Source organism: Balaenoptera acutorostrata, chromosome 21, assembly GCF_949987535.1.
Source record: "Balaenoptera acutorostrata chromosome 21, mBalAcu1.1, whole genome shotgun sequence".
NCBI lineage: Eukaryota > Metazoa > Chordata > Mammalia > Artiodactyla > Balaenopteridae > Balaenoptera > Balaenoptera acutorostrata.
Window position 1 is genome coordinate 27,574,322 of NC_080084.1, and position 19,989 is coordinate 27,594,310.

At 41.5% G+C, this 19,989-nt stretch overlaps 1 protein-coding gene across 1 annotated transcript in view; it reads left to right on the top strand.

Moving 5' to 3' along the window:
* LOC103015477 (proline-rich protein 36-like) overlaps nucleotides 1–19,989 on the top strand; it is a 192,774-nt gene that overhangs the window by 98,898 nt on the left and 73,887 nt on the right. The window contains exons 3-4 of the mRNA XM_057537501.1: nucleotides 3,845–4,179; nucleotides 5,366–5,463. The gene's annotated coding sequence lies outside the window, so the exon portion shown is untranslated. The remainder of the gene's footprint in view (nucleotides 1–3,844; nucleotides 4,180–5,365; nucleotides 5,464–19,989) is intronic.

Consider the following 19,989-nt stretch of genomic DNA (forward strand, 5'->3'; position numbering starts at 1 on the left):
ATATGGGCAATTGATGAGGAAGGTGTAATTTTTTCCAGGTGAGTATGGCTAAGTCTGCCTCAGCCTCCAACTATGATTTATAATATCACTATGATTAATAGTATGTTTAAGTTGATGGATGGTGACATGTGGTATAAAACTGATAGGGGTGCAGTTTTGTCATGTTAATAGCATCAGGCCTGCTGTTCATGGAATGCCTTGTGTTGCTTCAGACACTCAGAAGTGAAATGGGGAAAGTCCTACTTTTGTGACAAGGGCAATTGTCATTAGGGTGGATACTGCTGGATTAAAGATTTTTGTAATTCATTGTGTTCTTTGACCAGAGTATATTAGATGAATGATAATAGCCATTATAAGTAGTATTGATGTGGTGGATTGTTTTAGAAGATATTCATTGGATTCTTCTGTAGCTTATGGGTTCATGTTTTTTATTAGAATGGGGATACCATTAACCAGTGTGAGCTTGTTACTACAATTATATTTCCTGAGATAATGGTCAGTAGAATGATAGTAAAAACGATGAGAGTTTATTAGTATAGGTAGGATATACAACAATATTTTGGTGGCATGGGCCTGAAGCTTACTTAGAGAACCTTACTATATAGCATGTGGTGTAATGTGGTAGCATGGAGAATGTAAAATTCTTAGGAATAAGTTCAATTCCAGTAATAAGAGCATTTAAACCTCTATCATTTACTCTATCAAAGTCACTCTTTTGTCAGACATATTTCTTAAGGTTGTGGTGGGTTGCCTGGTATGATGACAGGTAGTGAAAACTCTCATATACACAGGGCTAATGTTAGTAGTAAAAAAATTTTTATAAGAGATGTACGTGTTGATCATATCAAAATTGTGGGTAGGATGCCTTTATTCATAGAAAGGAGATTGTTAGATGTGTTTTAATGATGACTTGGGCTGTATATAATTCTGGCATGTAGGGATTGTCGAATGCTCCTAAAAATAGATTGTTGTGGAAATGTATAATAAACATTTCCACAACAATCTATTTTATTATAAGGAAATTGACATATTCTCTAGGAAGGATGGGGTGAATGAGCCTGCTACATTTTCTACATTGAAGCCAAATATAGGTTTTGATTCTACTTCTGTTAAATCAAGTGGGGCTTCATTGGATTTCTGCTACTGCGGAGATAATCAAATTCTGGGTAGGGGTCAGGAGAAAATTAGTCATAGGTGTTCTTGTGTAATAATTACTGTTGAAAGTGTAAATGATCCATTTATCAGTAGGACTGAGAATAGAATAACTGCTACATTACTTCATATGAGATTGTCTGTGCTACTGTCCCTAGAGCTCCAATGAGTGAGTATTTTGAATCTGAAGCTCATCCAGATCAGAGGATGAAATAAATGGCTAGGCTTGATATGGCTAATATAAATAGTATGCCTACATTTATATTAATTAGTGGAGAAGATATGGGAAGAGGAATTCATGTTGTGAGAGCCAGGGTTAAGGCTAGTATTGGGGCAATAATATATAAATTGATGATGTTGATGGTCATAGTGGTCCTTTAATAAATAATGTGAATGCCTCAGCAATGGGTTGTAATAATCCATAGGGGCTGATGATTTTTGGCCCTTTCTGGATTTGTATATAGCCTAGGATTTTCCATTTAGTTAATATGAGGAATGCTATGGTGAATTAAATTGGGTAATTTGTGAAAGAATGTTGATTATAAACATATTCTTAGGAAGAGGACTTGAACCACTGCAGATAAAGGTTTCAGTTTTACATAATTACTGGGCTCTGCCACCGTAACAAACCCTGTTCTACAGTAGGGTATGTATCAATTGATTGAATGTAGATTATATCATCATTTAGTTTGAAGACATTTTGTAAAGTAATCCGTATTTCCCTTGTCCTTTCATACTGGGAGAAATCTGCAATAGACAGAAACCAACCAGGATGACTGCAGTCTGAACTCAGATCACGTGGGAGTTTAATCGTTGAACAAACAGACCATTAATAGCAGTTATACCATTGAAATGTCCTGATCCAGCATGAAGGTCATAAACCGTATTGTCGATATGAACTCTAGAATACGATTACACTGTTATCCCTAGTGTAACTTGTTCCGTTGATCCGTATTTTAGAACAACAGGTGATAAAGCATTTTGACTAGCTGGTCTAAATTTTAATGACTCAGAGGTGGTTTTATTCTCCAAAACATAGATGGCACACGGGCTCAAGGTGCACTGGCTTCAGTAGTTGTGGCATGGAGGCTCAGTAGTTGTGGCCCACTGGCTTAGTTGCTCCGTGGCACGTGGGATCTTCCCGGACCAGGGATCAAACCCGTGTCCCCTGCATTGGCAGGCAAATTCTTAACCACTGGGTCACCAGGGAAGTCCCAGAATTGCAGTCGCCCTTTTAATATACCTTAAGCCCAAAGAATCCATGGAAAATTGTTACAGAAAATAAGACAATAAAATATTGTAAGGACTATAAGAGAAGCATATAGTACACAGTTCATATAGACACATCCCAAGCAGTTACAAAGTATATTAAAAGGGAGGCTGCAATTTTAAAAGAATAAAATAAAATATACCCACAAACTCCCAAATTTTCCTGAAAAGTTGTAATCTGAAACTCTATTGTAGGAAGCAGAAGATTCCAGGAGACATTCTACAAATGAAGGAATTGTAACATTCTCTAAACCCTGGGGGTGGATAAGGAATTCTGGAAGGAAGGTATCCTCACCCAAGGAGAGCAGGTTCCTATAGTTCTCAAACATCACATCCCTGTACAATTCCCATTGATCTTGGCTCAGGCATTCCCACGCCTCTTGAGAGAAATCTATGGCCACATCCTGGAATGTCACCCGTCCCTGAAATTAAAAGTACACATGCCATGTGGCCACGGGAAGAGTTCATAATGTGACCCAAGAAGAAAACAGCAAGTTAAGAGAACTGGTTTTAATTTAGAGGAGTGTCTTGAATTATCCACACACACACACACACACACACACACATATATTTTTTTTTTCACAAAGTAACATTCTCTACCTTATTTCTAACTACAAGAAAAGAGTATGGCACGTGATCCACAAAACCAGTATAGAGACTATACTTACGTGGAAAAGAAATGATAAAATGATGGTTTCAATACAGGCATATGCATTTTTGAGTGTTTTATTTATATCAAACTGGATAAAATGTGTGTATTTCTCAGACAGAAAAGATATGTCGAGGTAGAAATGTACCTTTCAACTATTCATGGGTACATGAGTACACTGGGGAGATTGTAAAAGTGCAGATTCTGATTCAGTAGTTCTGGTGGGCCTGAATTCCATTTTTTTAACAAGCTCATTTTTTTTAAAATTTTTATTTATTTATTTATTTTTGGCTGTGTTGGGTCTTCATTTCTGTGCGAGGGCTTTCTCTAGTTGCGGTGAGCAGGGGCCACTCTTCATCGCGGTGCGCGGGCCTCTCACCGTCGCGGCCTCTCTTGTTGCGGAGCACAGGCTCCAGACGCGCAGGCTCAGTAATTGTGGCTCACGGGCTTAGGCCCTCCGCGGCATGTGGGATCTTCCCAGACCAGGGCTCGAACCCATATCCCGTGCATTGGCAGGCAGATTCTCAACCACTGCGCCACCAGGGAAGCCCCTAACAAGCTCATTTTTAAGTAGTGATGCCACAGTCTCTGATTTGTTAACCACAATTGTGAATAGTAGAGAGATAATAAGGAAAGGTAAAAATTCATATTTAACTTTGAACATAAAGTGTTTTATGGATTTTACACGTTTGATAGAATAGTAAGCACAGCAGCGACAATCATTTGTGAATATTTACCGTAGAGTGTATCTATCTTTCTAACTTTTTTGTGTAGGATTCCAGGAAAAAGGCCTGGGCTGCGGCCACAGTGGGCGTGGCTCCCAGGCGGGACCGCCCCTCCAGGACCCCCGACGGGGCCCTGCGCTCCTGGCGGCTCCACCCCCGGCGCCCCGCTCCCTCCCGGAAGGCCTCGGAGCAGAGCGGTCCCACCTCCTCGCCCAGAACGGAGCCCGCGTTTCCGCAGAGCTGCAACTCCCGGCTCGGGGTCTCTTCCCTCCGCCGTCACGGAACTGCCCCGGAGCCCGAGGGGAGGGCGGCCTCACTGAGGCTGCCGGCTCTGGAGGGGCCCCGGCGGCCGAAGCCGCGACAGTCGTGGGGACGGCGGGCCGGGTAAGTGGGCGCTGACCCTCCACCTGGTCCGGTGCCCGGGCGGCAGCACAAGACCAGCTTCTGAGGGGCAGGGGTTCGCTGCCACCCGCCGCTGCTGTGCAGAAAGAGCGGCCCCCAGCGTCTGGTCCCGGGGAGCTTCGGTCCCTCCTCTCGCCCCTGCCCTCGGCCTGGCTCACGGGGCCTGGGGGGCGTGGGGAGGGGGTCGGCCTGAGCGTCCTGAGGGGAAACGGGGCAAGGGAGGCGCAGGGTCCGGTTGGAGCGTCAGCGCCCCTCCTCCCGACTGCGGGGAAAGCGGCTGAAAACTCCTCCCCAGGCGCGCAGGCCCCTTATTCAGCCGAGTCCCTCTGCGCTCCTTCCTCCCTGAGCTAAAGTACCGGGGGGAGGGGACAGGGCAGGGGACTGGCGCAGGTAATGGGGAACATCAAAAGGTGATTGCTAACTAAGGAAAACCAGCTCTCCCAAGGTGAGGAATGGAGCGCTTTTCTTTGTATGGGAAGATGCAAGAGTCTGGGCTCACTTAAGTCCTTCCTTTGATATGCACCTCAGCTCTCTGGGGCCTGCATTCTGTATTTGCATATCCTGAGTGCCTCAGGGCCCGCCGGCTCACACTGGAGGGCTGCAAGTGCTGATGACTGTGACATCCTTTGTTTACTGATATGGCAAGCAATATTCCATTTCTCACAGGCTTGAGGGGCAGAGAGTGAAAAAGAGTAGGAGAATCTCACTCAGCATGTAGTTTGGTTATATATATATATATATATATATATATATATATATATATATATATATAATATTTATATTTAACTGTGCTAATAGAGGTTCTTAAGTCCAATCAACTTGTACTACTGCCCTCTATGTATTAATTTCATGAATATCATAAGGTAATGCCTATAGAATTGACTTAATCCATTTAAACAGGATAATGATTTTTAAAGGAAACATAATAGAAATATAACAACAAAATCCTTACCAATAAAGGCTGGGTCTGGAACAACCTAAATAAATGTTCCATTGTTAAAATATTGAAAGATGTATTCAATACAAATATCAACAAAAATGAAAAATAATAAGGGCAGTGGAATGCTGAAATGTTCTATCTTTATCATTAAAGTGGCAGAAAATCCTTTATTAGTAGGCACTGGGGGCAGAGGATGCCTGATTTTATATCTTTGTCATATTTGTGCAGTTGTTTGAACAAGTAACTTAAAGACAAGATGGAAAAACAAGGAGGTTTGTGCCTGAGATCATGTTGATGTGAAACCAGGGATGGCCACCTTGTGCCAGGTGAGTGAAGTTTACCTGGCCAGGTAGACCGCAGAGCTCCTGAGAAGCCAGGGTTGGAATTCTTCTGCTGGGTGCCCCTTAGGTTCTGTGACTTGATTGACTGTGAGTCATGTTGGGGGAAAGACCTGATCACAGGAAATGGATGGAAATAGAGTGATTTGGGGAGCAGCTAAGAACATTCATCACAGCTCATGGCCTGATTGAATTTTAAAGAAACAGGAAAACAAATGCTTCTTATGGAATCAGAGAATGTGAGGGCTGGACAATCCCAGAAAATGAGAAACACCCCATCCCATTTTCCAGGTGAGAAAACAGAGGCCCAGCAAGGTGCAATCCCTCACCCAAGTTGCACCCATCTGTCCTCCCCACTACATGCTTCATGAAAGCAGGACTCTTCCTGTCTTGATCACTGCTGAACGCCAAACAGGGCCAGGCCTCTAGCAGCTGCTCCAAAAATTTTGGTTGACTGTATGAACAATGCTGTTTCTTTCTTTCTCACTCTTATTCAGGATTGTGCCAAGAAATCACCAAGTTGCAATGTAATTTGATAAATGTAAATACTAATTGAGTTTTGTTGTGACGAGGGCTTAGGCTTTGAAGGTAACAGACTTGGTTCAGATCCTGGTTCTGCCACTCAATAGCTGTTTGGCTTTGGGAAAATTACTAAACCTCTCTGAGCTTATTTCCTCCTTTGTAAAAGTGGGAATAAAACTATCTGAGCCAGCAGAGCACCTGCATCAGAGATGTGCACTAAGTATTGGTCTTTCTCACTCTCCTACGCCATCTCTCTGTTCTTCCCAGGGAAGATGTACAGAAGGATATAGTACTTTTTTTAAAAAATTAATTAATTTTTTATTTTTGGCTGCATTTGGGTCTTCGTTGCTGTGCGCGGGCTTTCTCTAGTTGCAGCGAGTGGGGGCTACTCTTTGTTACAGTGCGTGGGCTTCTCATTGCGGTGGCTTCTCTTGTTGCGCTTGTTGTGGAGCACCGGCTCTAGGCACGTGGGCTTCAGTAGTTGTGGCACACAGGCTCAGTAGTTGTGGCACATGGGCTTAGCTGCTCTGCAGCATGTGGGATCTTCCCGGACCAGGGCTCGAACCCATGTCCCCTGCATTGGCAGGCAGATTCTTAACCACTGCGCCACCTGGGAAGTCCGATATAGTACTTTTTAAAAAGGGGTTTTAATTTATTTCAGATAATATACCTTTTTCTTGTAGAAAAGTTTATTCCTCTATAGAAACATAAACACGCAAAACCACTACAAATGCAGTATTCTATGGGTTAGATATTATCAGTCACATTTTATAAGTAATTGGGCAAATGCCAAAGCACTAGGTACTGGGGAGTAAGAAGACTCAAATCTGGGGTGCCCCACCCCAATTTCAAGAGCAGGGTGTGTTTTTGAAATCCATGTTTCATCTGGTCTTTGTTTCTCATCCATCCTCTGTGTCTGCCTTTCTCAAGAAGGCTCAGATCCTCGGCTTTCACACCCTCCCGGCTGGCTGTGCCCCAGCTCCCGGCCTGGAGCCTCTGCGTGCCTGGGTGTGCCTGCTCCCCCTGTGCATCACCAGCTTGGCCAGGGAGCTGCTGCATCGTGCACTGCTTGCTGTGCCCAGAGTACCTGGACCCTTCTGGTACATGAAGTACACCCTCCTCACCATGTGTGCAGCCCATCCCCTTACCTTATATCCTGCCTCTAAGCCAGGCTTGGGGGTGACTACAGTGTCCATTCAGATGTGTGAGGTGCTGGGATCAAAGTGAAGTTCCCAACTTTTGAAGTTGCAGGCTTGAGGGGCACACAGTGACTTAAAGTCGGGTCACCTGACTTAAAGGGGGGCTGATTGATTTAAAGCCAGGGCACCTGACTTAAAGCCTGCGTCCCTCAGCTGCAGGACGAGACCAACTTTGGCGGTGCACGGGTTCGCTCCAGCCAGCACTGCTGTTCAGGAAGAGCTTCCAGTAGTGTCTTAGTGCAGGGGGACTTGGTCCGTGGTCTTGCCCCTGCCCTCAGAGGGGGGCCACCTGCTCTTCTGGAGAATCAGGGAGGGGGAAGTGCAGAGTCTCAGCTGGAGTTGCGGCACCCCTTGTCTGATGGCAAGGAAGGGGGGGCGGGGCTGTGTGGTGTCCTGGGGCTGGACTCACCAGGTGGGACTCAGCCTCTCAGCCTCCTAACCTCCACCCACACACCCTACAATAGTTTCCAATAATACTTAATTGCGCCTACTTGTTTTGTGTGTCCCTTAACTTCTTATTGTGAATATAGATGATTTTATTACTGTTTTCTTTCATCCTTCCTACTAGCTGTGTACATGGTTGATTTACTACCTTTACTGAATGTTTTCCTTTACCAATGAGGTTTTTCCTTTAGTAAGTTTCCTTTCATCATTTTTATGTTTCAGTTGTGGCCTTTTCTTTTTCACTTAGAAAAGCCCCTTTAAGATTTCTCATAAAGCTGGTTTGGCGATGCTGAACTCTTTTAGTTTTGCTTCTCTGTAAAACCTTAGATCTCTCCATCAAATCTGAAGGAGAGCCTTGCTGGGTAGAGTATTTTGGGTTATAGGATTTTCCCTTTCATGACTTTGAATATACCATGCCACTCCCTTCTGGCATGCAGAGTTTATCCTGAAAAGTCAGCTGATAACTTTATGCAAGTTCCCATGTTTGTAACTTGTGGCTTTTCCTTTGCTCCTTTTAATAGTGTCTTTTTATCTTTTTTTTTTTTTGCCATTTTAATTACAGTGAGTCTTGGTGTGGTCCTCTTTGGGTTGATCCTGTTTGGCCTTACTGTGTTTACTGGACTTGTATGTCTGTTTTCTTTCCCAGGTTAGGGAAGTTTTCCGCTTTTATGTCTTCAGGTATGTTCTACACCCCTTTCTCTTTCCTTTTTCCTTCTGGGACCAGTATAATGCAAATGTTAGTACACTTGATGTTGTTTCACAGGTCTGTTCAACTTTCCTCATTTCATGTTAATCTATTGTTTTACCGTTCATCTTCAGTGATGGCCAGTACTCTGTCCTTTAGTTTTCTGATTCATTCCTCTGTATCATTTAGTCTACAGTAGTTTCCTTTTAGTGTATTTTTCATTTCTGTTATTGTATTCCTCATCTCTGTTTGGTTGTTCTTTAGTCTAACTCTTTTTAAAAAAACTTCTAACTTCTTGCTCTGGTCGTCCATTCTTCTCCTGAGTTCTTTGATCATCTTTACAGTCATTACCTTGAACCCTTTGTTGAGGAGATTGGCTGTCTCCACTTCACTTAGATCTTCTTCTGGGTTCTTACCTGTTCCTTCATTTGGATCGTGTTTCTGTGTCACCTCATTTTTCTTAACTTGCTGTTTTTATTGCTATGTGTGTAGTAGGTTCGTTACATTTCCTGACCTTGGGGAAGTGGCCTTTTGTAGGAGCTGTCCTATGGGTCCCAGCAGCCCCCTCTCCCCTGGTCACTAGAACTGCATGTTCAAGGTGTACCCCCTATGTGGGCTGCTTGGGCTCTTCTGCTGTGGTGTGCTGACTACTGTGGGTGGTCTGGTAGGCTTGGCTGCCCCCAGACTGCTTGTTTGCCAGGTTCTGCCTTGTATGGAGGCCGTCTGTGCTGCTTGGTGAGACTAAATCATAAGGCAGCTGGCTGCACAGCTCTGGGGGACACCAAATCTGGTGCTGGTTCACTTATGGGTAGAACTGCAGTCCAGGTGATGTCAGGGCTAGTGCCCAGTCACTGGTTCTGGGGCTGTGCTGGCTACTGGGAGGAAGAGACAGGTCCTGAGTCCTGGCTGCAGGGCCCAGGAGTCGCAGAGTTGGTGTTGGATCACTGTTCCTCACACAGCTCTCTGCAGGGCCGGGGGTATCCCTAATCTTGTGTTGGCATTCTGATGGGCAGGGTCAGGACCCAGCTGAGTCCATGGCTGCTTCTGGCCTGCAAGTGAGTGTTCTGGTCACACGGGCTGCTGGGCTGTGGTATTCCTGGAGCTGGTGTGTGCCTGTTGGTGTATGAGGCTGATCCCACTGCTAGAGCAGGTTTGCTGTTGGGCAGGTCCAAGCTCCATCCAGTCCCTGTGCAGTTATCACCTGCCGATGGTGAGGCTGACTCCAAGGCCAGAGCAGGCTCACTTGTCAGAGGGGCCGGGGACTCTGGGGCTGGTGCCTGTGCACTGAGGTGTGGAGGCTGGTCCTGGGGCTTTTGGGGGCTGGGCCCATGTCCAGGGACAGCTGTGCATTGAGAGGGTCTGAAGGCAGCCTGTTTGCTGGTGGGTGGGGCTGTGCCCCTGCTCAGTTAGTTGCTTGGCTTGCAGCATCCTAGTACTTGTGTCTATAGTCTGGTGGAAATGGGTGGGGCTCGGTCCTGAGGCTGATAAGCTAGAGGGAGGATTCTGAAATTATGCTTGCTGGTACCAGTGTCCACGAGGTAGAAGGAGCTCCCCGAATGGCTGCTGCCAGTGTCTGTGTCCCTGAGGCTGTGTGGTAGTTGCCTCTTGCCTCTCTGGGAGACTCTCCAAGATCAGGAGGTAGGTGTGACCCAGGATCCTTTCAAGTGACTGCTTCTGTTCTGATTCTCAGATCATGTGGGATTTTGTGAGCATCCTTTAAGAGTGGAATGTCTATTTCCCACAACCCTCTGGCTCTCTGGAAAATAAGCACTACTGGTCTTCAAAGCCCAACTTTCTAGAGACTCTTCTTCCCAGCACAGGATCCCTGGGCTTGGGAGCCTGATGGGTTCATACTCCTTGCTACCTGGGTGCACCTCTGAAATTGTAATTATTCTCCCATTTGTGGGCCACCCACCTGGTGGTATGGGTCTTGACTATATTGAGATTTTGCCCTTCCTTCCTGTCTTGTCATGGTGCCTTCCTTATGTCTTTAGCTGTAAAAGATCTTTTATCATAGGTCCCGGCCTTTTTCATCAATAGCTGTTCTGTAAACAGTTGTGACTTTGGTGTGCCCATGAGAGGCATCAGGCTCTGGGTCTTTCTATGCTACCATCTTGGACAGTCTCTCCACTTCATTCTTAAATCATATTATTTAATTTTTCTTAGTATCTTATTTGATTTGTGACAGTTTGAAATTTATTATCACTCATGTTTACTTCGCCTGTTTTGAAAAATTGAATAGTGCATTCATTCATTTTGAAATGAAGGTAGTGACCTGTGACTTTCCATACCTCAAAAATCAAGGATAGGACAAAAGCCTTTTCTACCTGTGTTACCCTCAAACTCTACACCCCACCCTCGCCTGGGGATTAACCTCTTGCACCCATGCTCACCTTCTGTTTTTGGACCGTTAACCATCATTGCATCTGTATGTGTGTTGACAAAGTGAACTCTAGTCTTTGCAGTTTTTGTTTTTTGTTTTTTGGTTTAGGGAACAGTCCTGCTATGAATGTACATTTACTGGTCTGTTGAAGTTCATATATAAACCTGTCAAGCACATTACCAGAATTGGAATTGCTTGTATATACACTTTGATAAATTTTAGAGACAATGGTAGAACAGAAGTACATTGTATTTCAAATCCCACAATATTCTCACACCATGAAAACCCTTCCCTTTTTAATATATTTGTGTGTAGTTTATCTTTATGACCATTCCTATATTTCCCGGAGATGGGTAAGTGTTATGTTTCTTGCTAAAACATTTACTGTTTTGTTCAAAGTCAGGCGTTTAGTGGTTTTAGCATGATCATATTTCCGTGAACTCGCAAATACAGGATCTTCTCTCACACTCTTTTACTCCCTGCTCTTTTATATTGCCCTTCTAATTCTCAGTCCTGGTTTTTCTTTATGTTCTTCATCAACCTGGATAGGTTATACTATTTTCTCCCTTATTCAAGACCAATAGGATAGGATAGAACACCCAGAAATAAACCCTGATATATGGCCAAATGATTTTTGACAAGTTGCCAAGACTTTTCAAAGTAGAAAGGATAGTATTTTCAACAAATGGTGCTGAGAAATCTTGTTGCCAACATGCAAAAGAAGGAAGATGGACCCTTACCTAACTTCATCTGCAAAAATTAATGAAAATGTATCAAGAAACTAAATATAAGACCTAATAAAATAAAAAGTCCTAGAAGAAGACACAGGACAAGAGCTTCATGACATTGGATTTGGCAGTGTTTTCCTCAGTATGAAACAAATGAACAACAAAGGCACAGCTAACAAAAAAATAAGCAATTTGCAGTACATAATTTTTTTAAAAATGTGTATCAAAGAAATGTAAACAGAATAAAATGGCAACCCACAAGATGGGAGAAAATATTTGAAAGCCATCTATCTGACAAGAGATTTCTATTGAGAATATACAGAGAACTCCTACAACTCAACAAAAAGCAAACACCCTGATTCAAAAATGGATAAAAGACTTGAACAGATGGTTCTTCAAAAAGATGTACAAATGACTAAGCACTTGAATAGATGCTCCATATCACTAAATGCATGTTTATATATTTGTGTGCATGCATACACACACAAGCACACACACACATACACAAGCAGAAAACAACTATTGGTGAGGATGTGAGGGAGTTGGAACCATTGTGCTATGTCAGTGGGAATGTTGAATGATACACCTGCTCTGCAGAAGAGTATGGCAGTTTTTCAGATATTGAAAAATAGAATTACTACATGATCCAGGAATTTTACTATGAGGTATATGCAAAGGAATTGAAATCAGGGTCTTAAAGAAATATTTGTACTCCAATGTTTATAGCAGTAATAATCACAGTAGCTAAAATATGAAAGCAACCTAAGTGTTCATCCACTAGTTCCTGGATAAGCAAAATGTGGTATACCCATATAATACAATATTATTCAGTGTTAAGAAGGAAAAGATCTAGGAATATGCTACAACATGGATGAATCTTGAGGAAATTTAGCTACCAAAAATGCCATTTTTGTGACGTTTAGTGAGTCATAACAATACAACTACTTATTTTAATTATATGGGGTACTTAGTGTAGTCAAAACCATAGAAATTGGGAGGGTAATGATGCTTTTCAGGTGGTTATGGAACAAAAAGGAACGTTATGTTTAGATATAGAGTTACAGTTTTAAAAGATAGAAAAGAATTAGAAAGATAAATGGTGATGTTGGTTGCCCAATAATATGAATGTATTTAATATCACTGAACGGTGCACTTATAATAATTAACATGTTATATTTTATGTTATTTGATTTTACAACATAAAAAATTGGGAAAATGTAATATCAGGAAAGAGAGTGGACCTGGGATAGAGCAGAGAGTAATCAGAAGGGTGAGACACTACATATGTTGAAGAAGAAGAGCTGAGAGTCTTCACTGGCCAGAAGAGACTTTATTAAAAAAAAAATTACTCTGAGGGAGTATTAAATAGATATCTATGGGTGTACTGCTATCTCCCATGGGTTATCTTAAAGAGTCTTTAATAAAGTCCAAAAGGCTTGCTGAGGCTTTTTTAAAAACTAGATTCCCTATGAGATAATTAGAGGGTGGTACTTAAGTCTATGTCTAGGTTGACAGATTTTGCAGGGAAGACGAACTTGAGAACAGTGGAGGTCCTGAGAATGTAAGTACATGGAAATTAGGAAAAAAATAATAAAGGGAATTAGGAAAACTTTGGACTTCAAAGGTCATGGATTACTGAGTCAGACCTGAGATTTCTAAGGAGTTATATAAACAGTTTCTATTTGGATTACTTGTTGATAAAGATAAGTGGAAAAACTAGAGTTGTTTCCAAGTGTAGGTAAGATATAATGAGAGGATGGAGGTGGAAAGTAGGGAGGCCCAGAGAAAAGTGGGAAGGTCATATGGGGCCAAGATGGTGGTAATATCCAGCAGAACAGATGGTAGGGCAGACTATGGATTCATCTTTTTTATTTTGGTTCCCCACCTCATCCTTAATAATTCTTTGGGAATATTTCATTGCTCTGTGATGCAGGTACAGAATTGTAGTGAGGAGCCTACACCCTCAGAGTCCAGCTGTCTGAGTTCTCAGTGTGCTTCAAATGATGGAGAACTATTGCTTCTTTATGAGAAGAGTTAGTACCTCGTAGCTAAGCTTAAGCTGGAGCTTATGCAATATTGATTCTCTTTTATATGTACTGTTGGAATGGAGGTTCCTCCTCCTCTTTTCTTGACCATTATGAAATGAATCTATATTTATCAATATTTGGGTATATCAGATAAATACATTAAGTAAAGGAATCCTATATATTGCTCCCTGCATAGTTTGCCTCTTTCTTGTTTCTCTTTTACCTTTACTAAATTAGCACAGGGAGAGACCTTGAAATGTTCTAATCAGGAGAGATTAGAACATCATATTTTTAGAGAGGTTGGTTGGACAGAGCAGGGGTCCCAGTGAGAATCAAAGCTTCTGTTTCTACTTGGAAGTGTACCTGTATAGGGTAGATGGCTCCAGGAAACCTCCTAGAATATTCCAATGTCCCTGCAGGAGATCATTAAGAGAGGCAGAATCTGGTACCAGATCAGTGTACTATGACATGTTTGTCCGTCATCTGATGTGAGATTCTCAGAGCCAATCCCATATGGTAGGGCTGACTGCAGAGTGATGCAGAACCCATGAAAGCCTTTGACTGCATGTTAAAGATGAAGCTCTGATTTCAGGGAGAATTTTCTTATCTGACTGAATGTCATCCTTCTGTGGGTATGAGATTCTGTGCTTTTCCTCTGTTGATGACCACTGACTGAAAATCATTAGAGGATCATGCCTAGACAGCATTCTTTATTTAATTTCTTAAAGAAGAAAACATAGAAAACATTTTTATCCACTTTCAAATTGAGGATCAAGGGGAATGACATCAGTGAAAATATCAGAGTAGGGAGCTCTGGCTTGTGTCCATCCCCAGAAACACTGACATAGGTGGTAAAACCGGTCAAAATGATCTTATCAACACATGTAAGTTTTCTTTTCTTTTCACCATGTAGATTTATCTTTCATTGAAACTTTACTTACTACAGGATGTGGAGAATAAAGAAGGAAGTAGAAACTGTGTTTCCTGATGAGAGAATCACTAAGTCACTTTAGCTGTTCTGAGCTATGTCTTACTCACCATGACCATAATTAAAAAAAAAAAAAGAAAACACTTTTTTTTTTTGTAAGTCAGTTCTGACATTTCATAGTTAAAGACAAGGTAAGAGATACAAACTTAGATTTACCAGAATTGAGTATAATTTTGATTGTACCTGTGTTAAATATATGAGCATGACCTGCTATAAAACTTCATTATACTTATTGCCACAACTGACAAATTCCCTTTCTCCACTCCTGATAAGTTGCATGTAAGGAATGCATAGGTCACTAACCCCAGCTGGTCACAGGTAAACTCTGCCACACGGATTACTGCATGTTTTCCTGATGAAAGACCCTGCATTCTCAAGTATCATGCCTGCAGAGTATCTGGGCTCTTCTTTTTTCTGGATAAAGGTTAGATAATCACCTAAATTTATGAGAAATATATAAATTGTATTTGCATATTCTTCAGGTTTTTATTTATCCATTCTCTTTCAAGTCCTAAGTGCAAATATTAAAGTGATTTCCAAGAGGGTGGTAAGTAAGACAGCTACGTTTATGCTCCAAAATTAGCAATAAATCATAATACAATTGTAAATGCATTATTATGTGATTAATATGTAGATACTTATATAAATGCAATTTTAGTAATGCTTTGTGGAGAGCTTCAGAATCTAGGTGTTAAAAATAAAAGGAGTTCTTGAAACAATCAGGGAATTATAGAGAAGGCTTTGTGTCTATAATTATCAATCTGAAATAATGCATTTTCTCAGAAATAAACTAGGCATAAAATTGTAGGAAACAGCTACATGAAATGAAACAGCATGTGAGATGGCCATACAAGAAAAAGAATATTCTCAGAGAATAATGAACATTGTGGAGTTCAGCAAAAGGGTAATACAGATTCAGAGAGTAAACCTTTGGAGAGCCTAATTATGAGTTCCTCATATTTCATCTTTGGAGAGATGGTAGTCATTTGAAGTATGATGTTATAATAAGGTGGCGTTAACATACTTAAATACTTTCGTTTAGAAATGACCACTTAGAACCAGAATAAATGAAAGAGAACACAAAATTATGTTTTTGTTGATTTTTAAAGACTTCAGGTGAGTGTTGATAATTTAAAAATACATGATGTCTTGAGTAAAGTTGCCTGGAATTTGAGATCTGTAAAAAAGCACTTCTGTTCTGTAATGCTAGGATGCTAATTGGACATTTTTGCAAGAAAGAGATTTCAGGATACAAATCTTGTGTCTCTAAGGTGGGAAGTCAGTTCATGGTGGAACATTCTATTAAACTTGTGTGAGTGGAGAAATATTTCTTTGGAAGGAAGAGGTCACGAATCCGTTTTTAATAAAGTTAGTGGCTTATAGTATACCGAACGAGCAAAATGGCTATTTCTGAACTTTAAGAAAAAAATAATATAGTTTTTCTGCATTTATATTTTGAAGCTGATGTAAAATATCAAAAATTCTTTACTTTGAAAAACAATGTAATCAATTTGACATAATTTATATATTGAACCTGTGGTACACACACACAATAAAACTTACATTAAAAATCTTTTTTGCATTTAAAAAATATTTTCAAGTGTAGTTGATTTACAGTGTTGTGGGGTTTTTTAATACATGTTTATTGAAGTATAATTGCTTTATAACATTGTGTTAGTTTCTGCTTTACAACAAAGTGAATCAGCTACATGTATACATATATTCCCCGTATCCCCCCCGCTTGAGCCTCCCTCCCACCCTCCCTATCCCACCCCTCTAGGGGGACACAAAGCACCGAGCTGATCTCCCTGTGCTATGCGGCAGCTTACCACTAGCTATTTTACATTTGGTAGTGTATATATGTCAGTGCTACTCTCTCACTACGTCCCTGTCTCCCCTTACCCCTCTGTGTCCTTAAGTCTGTTCTCTACATCTGTGTCTTTATTCCTGCCCTGTCACTAGGTTCGCCAGTACCATTTTTCTAGATTCCATATATGTGTGTTAGCATATATGCCCAGTAGTGGGATTGCTGGGTCATATGGTAGTTCTATTTTTAGTTTTTAAGGAACCTCCATACTGTTCTCCATAGTGGCTGTATCAGTTTACATTCCCACCAACAGTGCAGGAGGGTTCCCTTTTCTCCACACCCTCTCCAGCATTTATACAATGTTGTATTAATTTCTGCTGTGCAGCAAAGTGATTCAGTTTTATATATATACATATATATATACACATATGTATATATTCTTTTCTATTATGGTTTATCACAGGATATTGAATATAGTTCCCTCTGCTATACAGTAGGTCTTTGTGGGTTGTCCATCCTGTGTGGAATAGTTTGCTTCTGCTATTCCAAAACTCCCAATCTTTCCTTCACCCTCTCCTTGGCAACCACAACTCTGTTTTCTATATCTGTGTGTTTGTTTCTGTTTTGCTGACATGTTCATTTGTGTCCTATTTTCGATTCCACATATAAGTGGTATCATATGGTATTTGTCTTTCTCTTTCTGACTTACTTCACTTAGTATGATCATCTCTAGGTCCATCCATGTTGCTGCAAATGGCATTATTTCATTCTTTTTTATGTCTGAGTAATATCTATTGTATACGTATACCACACCTTCTTTATACATTCATTTTTCAATGAACATTTAGGTTGTTTCCATGTCTTGGCTATTATAAATAGTGCTGCTATGAACATAGTGTTGCATGTATCTTTTTGAATTATAGTTTTGTCTGGATATACGTCCACAAGTGGGGTTGCTAGATCATATGGCAACTCTCTTTATAGTGTTTTTGAGGAACCTCCATACTGTTTTCCATAGTGGCTGCACCAACTCACATTGCCACCAACAGTGTAGAAGGGCTCCCTTTTCTCCACACCCCCTCCAGCATTTGTTAATTGTAGATTTTTTTAACGATGGCCCTTCTGATCAGTGTGAAGTGGTACCTCATTGTAAATTGGATTTGCATTTCTCTAATAATTAGTGATGATGAGCATCTTTTCATGTGCCTATTGGCCATCTGTATGTCTTCTTTGGAGAAATGTTTATTTAGGTCTTCTACCCATTTTTCCATTGAGTTATTTGTTATTTTGTTATTGAGTTGTATGAGCTGTTTGTATATTTTGGAATTTAAACCCTTGTCAGTCTCATCATTTGCTAACATTTTCTCCCAGTCCATAGGTTGTATTTTCATTTTGATTATGGTTTCCTTTGCTGTGCAAAAGCTTATAAGTTTGATTAGTTCCTGTTTCTTTTTTGCTTTTACAGTAAGTCCCCTACATATGAACAAGTTCTGTTCCAAGAGTGCATTTGTAAGTCCAATTTGTTTGTAAGTCCAACAAAGTTAGCCTAGGTACCCAACTTACACAGTCGGCTATATGGTACTGTACCTTAATAGGTTTATAATACTTTTCACACAAACAATACATAAAAAATGAACACAAAAGTAAGGAAAACATTTTTAATCCTACAGTACAGTAACTTGAAAAGTACAGTAGTACAGTACAACAGCTGGGATACTCGGGCTGGCATCGAGGGAACAGGCAAGAAGAGTTACTGATTGGAGGAGGGAGAGGAGGTGGGAGATGGTAGAGGTGAAGGATTATCAGCAGTAGGAGACAGAGGGCAAGCTGCAATTTCACTCATGCCTGATGTTGATGGCAGAGGTTCTGGTTCCTTGCCGGATTTAATTCTATCTACCCTCTTGAAAAAATGGTCCAGTGATGTCTGGGTAGCAGCTCTTTTTTTCTCATCATAGATGACAAGGTAGCACTGGATTGCATTCTGAATGGCTGCTGCAACCTTTGGGTACCATTCTGTGTTCGGGTCCTGTGCCTCAAAAGCGAACAGTGCCTCCTCAAATAAGGAAAATCTCCTTGCCATTTTCTGTGTCGTGAATCTCTTCAGTTCTTCAGTTACTTCTTCCTCCTGTCCCTCTTCATCCTTTCTCTGGGCCTCCAATTCCATCAGGTCTTCATTAGTCAGCTCCTCGTGTTGCACAGCAAGGAGTTCAATGAAATCGTCCTCTTGCAGATCTAGCTCCAGCTTCTCGCTGAGGGTCACTACGTTGCTGAAGACCTCTTCGGACTTCTCATCTGCCTTCTCAAATCCACAAAAATCATGAACAAACTGTGGGCAAGGTTCTTCCAAACCCCATTCATGGTGACCGCCATACCCTCACACCAAGCAAAGTCAATGTTTTTTATGGCCTTGTAGATGTTATAGTCGTTCCAAAATTGTCCCTAGGTTGTTCCTGATTTGTCACTTACCTTTACTGCCTGACAAAAAGTGTGACATAAATAATATTTCTTGAAAGTCGCTATAACTCCCTGGTCCATAGGTTGGATGAGCAACATAGCAGATGCACTACTTTGACGTTGGGATGAAAGTCATCCATGAATGGGGGGTGGCCCAGAGCACTGTCAAGCAGCAAAAGAATGTTTTGCTGGGACGTTCTTCTCCAAGCAATATTTCTCTACCTCTGGGATAAAGTGGTGGAAAAACCAGTCCTGCAAAATGGCCTGTGTAATCCAGGCTTTGGGGTTACTCTTCCACACAACAGGAAGAGAGCCTTTGGCTATGTTTTTAAGGGTTCTTGGGTTCTCTGAATGATAAACTAAGAGAGGCTTCAGCTTCATATCACTGGAAGCATTGCCACCAAACAACAGTTAGCCTATCCTTTGTTGCTTTATAGCCCAGCATCAACTTTTCCTCCTTACTGATGTAACTTCGGTCCGGCATCCTCTTGCAGTACAGTTGTGTCTCATCCACATTAAAAACCTGCTTGGGTAAATACACACCATCATCAGTAATTTCTCAAAGTGTTTCAGGAAGCTCCTGGACAGCTACCGTATCTGCACTTGCTGCCTCTCCACTTACTTTTACGTTGTGAAGGTTGGCTCTAGCCTTGAACCGATGAAACCAGCCATGGCTGGCATTAACAGATGTGCCCTCTGATTCTTTGCCGTGTTTCTTCTTCAAGTCTTCATAAAGGCTTTTAGCTTCCTCTTGAATCAGCGTTAAGCTGAGCAGGACTCAGCGCTGATGTTGATCCTGCATCCGCACACTGAGAAGTTTCTCCATCTCCTTCATCACTTTTCCATGCTTCTTCGATATTTGGTCAACATCGTCGGCACAGCAGACTTCACATGTTCCATGATCTTGTCCTTGTTCTTTAGATTCGTGCCAATGATTGAATGATTCATGTTATAAGAATGAGCGATGTCTAACATCTTTTGCCTTGCTCCACTCTCCCAATTATTTTCACTTTTGTTTCCATCATTATTGCTTGGCGCTTCTTAGCAGTACCAGCTACATCACTGCTGCTTTTACGCTTGCTTCCAGACATCTTGGGCTTGAAATAAAGGTACTGTACTACTGTATACAGTACTGTAAAGTACGCAAAAGCACAACCACTTATAGAGGATGCACGCACGTGACAATGTATGCCAGACACGTGAACTAACGTACATGATTGGACATGCGAATGGACGTTGGCATCTTTGAAAGTTTGCAACTTGAAGGTTCGTATGTA